Below are 6933 nucleotides of genomic sequence, written 5' to 3' on the forward strand. Positions count from 1 at the left end.
GAAGATTTTGAATATCTGAATATTTCCAACACAAAGAAATCATAAATGTTTAAGGTGATGGATATGCCATTATGCTTTACACATTGTATAAATGTTTCAAAATGTCCCACGGTACCCCATAAATATGTACATGAGTCAATTTAAAAAAAAAAAAAAACCACTTAGCAAGGCCCTAAGCAACTCAGCAAGACCCTGTCTCTAAATAAAACACAAAAAAAGTGCTGGAATGTTGCTAAGTGGTTAAGTGCCCCTGAATTCAACCCCAGTACAAAAACAATAACAACAACAAAAACCCTTCAAAGGCTTATGGTAGATGCTTAAAATGTTTCCTGAATTGAACCAAGGAGGAACTGAATCTTCACCAAACTAAACTAGAAAAACATCTTTCTCCAGAGCAGAATGTGGTTTATTATAGCCATGTACATGCTTATAGTCCTTCTTGTTAGAGTGTGGGGGTGCTAAGGAGGATACAAGAAATACATGGGCTGGGGTTGTGGCTCAGTGGTAGAGCACTTGCCTGGCATGTGTGAGGCACTGGGTTCAATTCTCAGCATTGCACACAAAGGCCCATTTAAAAAAAAAATAAAGAAAGAAATCTCTTTAAAAAAAAAGAAAAAGAAAAAGAAATACAAGGGCTGTCTTCTGGAATGTGCAGCGAGGTACCACTCCTCTTTCAGAGTTCCCTCCACACCACACTGTGCTCCCTCTACTGCCTGGATGGGAGCTGCAGCTTGAGAACCAGAACAGTATGTTCCAGCCAGAATGATGGACATCCCTCTCCCCCTCCCTTTTCCTATTTTCCCCATTAACCTTACCAGTCTTCAGTTTTGTCCTGTTAGCTGCCTTCAACGGGGAATGCTGAGCAGCTAGGAAAGAATTCAGGATGTGTCTCAAAAAGTCCAGCAGTAGCCGAGGAACAGTTTGTTTTTTCCTAAAAAGGGCTGTCTATAAAGTTACGTAAGATCCAGCTCTTCTCACTGGGAGCGATTCCAGCTCCATCTGGAGGACTCCTTAAGCTGTTTAGAACTTCAGGAAAAGGTTTGGCATTTCCTACTTGGTCACCCTATACTGGTGCCATCTCTAGAGGTAGGGAGGTTCCAGAAGAGAAAGCAGTAACTCAATTCTTACAGCCAGCTGCAGCCCCACTGAGTTCACCTGGGGACAGGAAATAGCATAATCCATTTATAGTCAGAACCTCAGAACAAGGACAAGCCCCTTTGCCAAAAACACAGCCCATGTGGCATCAAGCTTTGGGGGCTCCACCCAAAGAGGTAGGACCTGGGGAATGTAACAGCCTAACCCAGAAGCATACCAGCAGGGCTCTGGAAGAATTTCCTTTCCTGCTTCAGGCAGGTATGTGAAGGAATTTATGATCCTGAGAACCTTGAGATGCCAAAATCTAGATAAAGACTATATAAATTAGTAAAAAATATTAACTGAGCCCCAATGAAGTGCCAGGCACTGACTGTACTATTTGAACAAACAGATCTGGTACCTGCCTTCATGGAGCTTCTAGTTCACTGAGGAAAACCAAACAAATAACCAGGACTATGCAAACTATGAAGTAGGTATTTGAAATGGCTGCATTCAAAAGAAAGACAAGACAGTTAAATCATAAAGTCAGCTCTTTCCAGAGCCCAAAGTGTTATATTTATTAATCAGAGTCTAGTTTATACTGTATTGACAACTGAAATTATGTTTGAATTAAAAACTCTGGCTCTTGAAGATTCACTAGAATTTATCAATAATTCGCTCTCTTATTTGAGCTCCATTTCAATTCCCATTCATTTTGCTGGAGTTTAGTTCCTATTTACATTACATGTGTTTATTTAAGGCATAGGAACTCACTTTAGCTAACTACTAGCCATTATAATGAAAAAATAGAACATTGCTTTGGTTTTTCCAGCTTCCAGTCATTTTCATTTCTTTCTGGTCAATGCAGAGAACTATAAAAAGATGGGCATATAACCCTTCTTAAAAACAAACTATGGGGCTGGGGTTTTAGCTCAGTGGTAGAGCACTTGCCTGGTCTGATTCTCAGAACCACATAAAAACAAACAAACAAATAAATAAAATAAAGGTATTGTGTGTCCATAAAAAAAAAATTCTGCAGTACCAGGCAAGTTCCCTCAGCCCTACGTTTTTACGTTTTTTGTTTTGTTTTTTTAATTTTGTGCTGGGGATTGAACCCAGGGGCACTCTACCACTGAGCTACATCCCCAGCCCTTTTTATTTTTTATTTTGAGACAGAGTCTCACTAACTTGTTGAGGCTGACCTCAAACTTGCAATCCTCTTGACAGACCTTCTGAGTTTCTGGGATTACAGGTATGCACCACACACCTGCCTTCAGATTCATTTCTAAACAACGATGATAATACTTCTACAGATGGGGGTAGGAGTTACAGAAAAGATATATAACACATCAGGAATTGGTATTGTGTAGGGCTCAGTAAGTGAAAATTTAATAAGTATGAATCAGGGGGCTGGGGATGTGGGTCAAGCAGTAGCGCGCTAGCCTGGCATGCATGCGGCCCGGGTTCGATCCTCAGCACCACATACAAACAAAGATGTTGTGTCCGCCAAAAACTAGAAAAATAAATAAATAAATAAATATTTAAAATTTTTTTTTTAAAAGTATGAATCAGGAATCTTCTTTTCTTGTACCCAAATGCCTGCTACTGCCTTTTTGAGACCCTAGTACTATGCAATTTACTAATTTACAATAGTGAACCAAAGTCACCATCATAGCCAATGTTTTCTTTCCAATAAGCATGGTACCTCAAATTCTTTAGCCCTTTTTAATGGCTCTGTTCTTTGTTTCCCTGTAAGATGTAAAAGCAAAGTGATTCTGTCCTAGGAAACATTCCAAAGGAATACAAAGAAAGAAGGTTAGAGTGGATTTGCAAGTTATCCACAAATCAAGAATCTCCTACCCAATGACTATTGTTAAATATATGATGACCCGAACTTCTCACTTTCAACAGAATACAGTGAAAATGAGTCCTCCACATGAATTCATGGGCTGATAAGATTCTCCTTAAAAGGTCTAATTGTTTCTAGACGGAACATCGTGTGGCCCTCCCGAAATCTCATAACTCTGCTTTAGAAAAGAATCTCTTGCCGGGTGTGGTGACACACACCTGTAATTCCAGCAACATGGGAGGCTGAGGCAGAAGGATTGAACAATTTAGTGAGACCCTGTCTCAAAATAAAAAATAAAGGAGACTGGGTAATCCCAGCAGTTTGGGAGGCTGAGGCAGGAGGATCATGAGTTCAAAGCCAGCCTCAGCAAAAGCAAGACACTAAGCAACTCAATGAGACCTTGTCTCTAAATAAAATACAAAATAGGGCTGGGGATGTGGCTTAGTGGTTGAGTGTCCCTAAATTCAATCTCCAGTACCCACTACCAAAATAAATAAGAAAGAAAGAAAGAGGACTGGGGATGTAGTTCAGTGGTAAAGTGTCCCTGGGTTCAAACTCCAGTACCAAAAAAACAAAAAGCTATCCATCCTCTCTTCTAATTCCTACAACCAGTGCTGTAATTTAAGGCCCTCTCTCAAGACTTCTTTCAAGGGCTAATAATTTAGTCTTTGTGCAAAAATTCCTATGAGCCAAAAATTGAGATAATTGCTAGCAATATAGTGGTGAATAATGCAGCAGTATCCTAGTCCTCAAAGAATTTACCATCTAGCGAAGGAAGGCAGACAAACCACTGTACAAATAAAAATACCATTATAAGCTGTGATAAATACCACAAATAAAAAGTATAGGATAATGAGAGGATCTGATTAAGAGAGTGGGTCAGGGAAGGTCTCTGGCAAAATGATGTTTAAGCTTAGTGTTGCAAGAAAGTTGAAGAGATGAAGAATGAGGAACAACATACCTCAATGCCAAAGAAAAAGGAACTGTCTGACCATTTGGAAAATTAGATTGGGAGGAATACAGATTTGCTAAAGAATTTGGGCAGAACTAGGGACAAATACATAGAAGACTAAACAAACCAAAAGACAGTCATGTATTACAAGTTATGTTACAAATTATGTAGTAATAATACGGGTTCATACATTACCCTATTTGACTTCCTAACCACATGCACATAAATTAACTTGATAAAATGTCTCTTTATTTAAAGATAAATTCCCTGACCCCACATTATTGTTCTGTCCTCTCCAATAGCCAGCCTTCATTGGCCAACCATGCTGTCTCCACTTACTTGATTTTCTATTCACTTTTTCTTTTTGGTAGTACTGGGGGTTGAACCCAGAGGCACACTACCATTGAGCTACACGCCTACCTCTTTTTATTACTTACTTTGAGATAGGGTCCTACTCTGTTGCCCAAACTTTTGATCCCTCTCCTTAGCCTCCTGAGTCACTGGGATTACAGGTGTGCACCACCATGTGGCATCTTTTTTTTTTTCTTTTTTCCCAGTACTAGTACTTGTTATAATGTAGCTCCAAACAAAACCAATGAAAACATAGTGGAAATTATACCCAAATTTTCACAGGGTGATCAAGAAAGTTTTCACAAAGAAGGTCAAATGTCTAGATTCTTATGAATAGAAATATGGGGGGAGTAGTCAGAGAAGGGATTTCAGTCAGGAAGAACCATGTACATAAAAAGAGTTCTTTGGAGATCCAAGCCCAACAGTCCCAGACTCAGGACATTTGCTGAAAGAAGGGAGTACAGAAATTGCAAGATACAACTGAAGATATGACCACATGGAAATTATACAATTCTGTATGTCAAGACTCAGAAACAAAATTAAAAGGCATATAAGTATTACCCACAAATATATAAAAGGCCAGTATCCTAAAAACTTGTGAAAATTGACAACTAAAAACTAAGATTTTAAAAAATTATGGTAAGAATTATTAGGTTACCATCCTAACAAATTTCTTTTTCTCTACCTCTGAGCTACATCCCTAACCCAACCCAGCATCCTCCCGTCTCAGCCTCCAGAGTCGCTAGAATATCAGTTGAGCACCCCTATGCCCATTTCCTAACAAGTTTTTATGTGTAGAGTATTGTTAACTATAACCCCAAAGGTGTACAGCAGATCTCTGGGACTTACTCATCTTGTATAACTGAAACATTATAACCACTGAACAGCAACACCCCATTTACCTTTTCTCCAGCCCTAGGCAATCATGATCATACCTTTTGCTTCTATGATTTCGACTATTTCAGATACCTTATATAGACGGAATCATGCAGTATTTGTCCTTCTGTGACTTGTTTATTTCACTTCAAACCAATAACATAAAAACAGGCAGGATAAGAGCCAATACTTCACAGAAGAAAGAACAGAATGTAGCTAATGAACTACAAAAAGAGTTAATTTTAAAACAATAAAATACCAGACTGGGGTTGTGGCTCAGCAGTAGAGCACTTGCCTAGCACTTGTGAGGCACTGGGTTTAATCCTCAGCACCACATAAAAATAAATAAATTAAAAAACATAGAAGTATTATGTCCATCTACAACTAAAAAAAATTAAAAAAAACAATAAAATATCATCTTTTGCCTATCAGTTTTAAGACAAAATAATAATAATTAATTCCAGTGAAGGTTAAGTAATATTGGTACTTTTATACTTTGCCAATATAAATATATTTTGGTATAACCTTCATAATGAACTTAGAATAATAATAATGGGGATTGAACCCAGGGCCTTGTGCATGCAAGGCAAGTACTCCACCAACTGAGCTATGTCCCCAGCCCTGGGAAAAAAATATATGTCTATTTTCAAGTCTTAAAAATGTTCAAATCCTTTAACTCAGTAACTCCAATTTCCAAATTCTATTTTAAAAAAACTATCAGAGACAAAGTTTGAGTTAATAAATTATGGTGACCATTGTTTGAAATTATGAGAACAATTGTTTGAATGTGCCATAAGCTATTAAAAATTTGGCTTCCAAGAATTGTTCAATGATATGTTTCATTTTATGCTTGCTTTCACTTTGCAGATTTTACAAAGTGAGCAAATATTTTATCTATGATCAGAAAAAAAGAGACAAAATATTTTTCAGATATTATTTTTAAACAAAATAGAGAAGGTGTTTTTTAAGTCCCAAAGAGAAAATGTGTCCTTCATGTCATCTTTCTTCATAAAAAGACATTTAAATGTAAGCATTTTCTTGGGTAAAGTCTGGGCAGCAAATAGGATTTCCTTAGAACTATTTTCCACAATTTCTTAGTCTTGAACGAGTGGGAGATTTATAATACTAATTCTTTAAAGGAAGAAAACCCAGTATAATATATCATAATTCACACTCTTAAAACAGTGGCGCTATTTTTCTGGTGCATTATGACTTTTTCTTAAAAAAAAAAAAAAAAAAAAAGCTTTTATATTGACTAAGAGCAGTACTACTCAAAGTGTGGTCTGAGGATCAGCAGAATCATCCTCATATGGGAATTTATTAGGCAAGTAGATTCTTGGATCTCATGCCAGACTTACTAAATCAGTATGTCAGGGATGGGATAAAAGTTAAAAAGTTTGAAAGTGCGGTCTAGAGGAAACTGGACCAAGAAGTCAACAAAGGAAATGAGCTGCAGCAACATTCAATACATAGATTTTAAGTGTATGTTTAAAAAATGTATACATCATTTAAATATTCTAAAAACAAAGATTATTTTCATATTTTAAGCTAGAAAGCATGGCTAGAAAAATTCTTAACTCTGCGTTTAAACAGGCTGACAAACTAGCACAGATCTTAGGCTAAAAGGGATCTACATTTATTGCTGGTTCTATGTAGCTCATTAAATTAAGACAAAGGGCTGGGGCTGGGGTTGTGGCTCATCGATAGAGCACTCACCTAACATGCTCGAGGCCCTGGGTTCGATCCTCAACACTACATAAAAATAAATAAACAAAATAAAGGTATTGTGTCTAACCAAAAAATAAATGTTAAAAAAAAAAAAAAAAAAAAA

General features: G+C 37.2%; 1 protein-coding gene across 1 annotated transcript in view; it reads right to left on the reverse strand.

Annotated features, from left to right (window-relative positions):
- The window catches only part of Rusc2 (RUN and SH3 domain containing 2), a 45896-nt gene extending 45059 nt beyond the window's left edge, over positions 1 to 837 (reverse strand). The window contains exon 1 of the mRNA XM_048783413.1: positions 816 to 837. The gene's annotated coding sequence lies outside the window, so the exon portion shown is untranslated. The remainder of the gene's footprint in view (positions 1 to 815) is intronic.
- Between the last annotated feature and the right edge of the window lie 6096 nt (positions 838 to 6933).

Source organism: Marmota marmota, unplaced genomic scaffold, assembly GCF_001458135.2.
Source record: "Marmota marmota marmota unplaced genomic scaffold, marMar, whole genome shotgun sequence".
In the NCBI taxonomy this organism is placed as follows: Eukaryota; Metazoa; Chordata; class Mammalia; order Rodentia; family Sciuridae; genus Marmota; species Marmota marmota.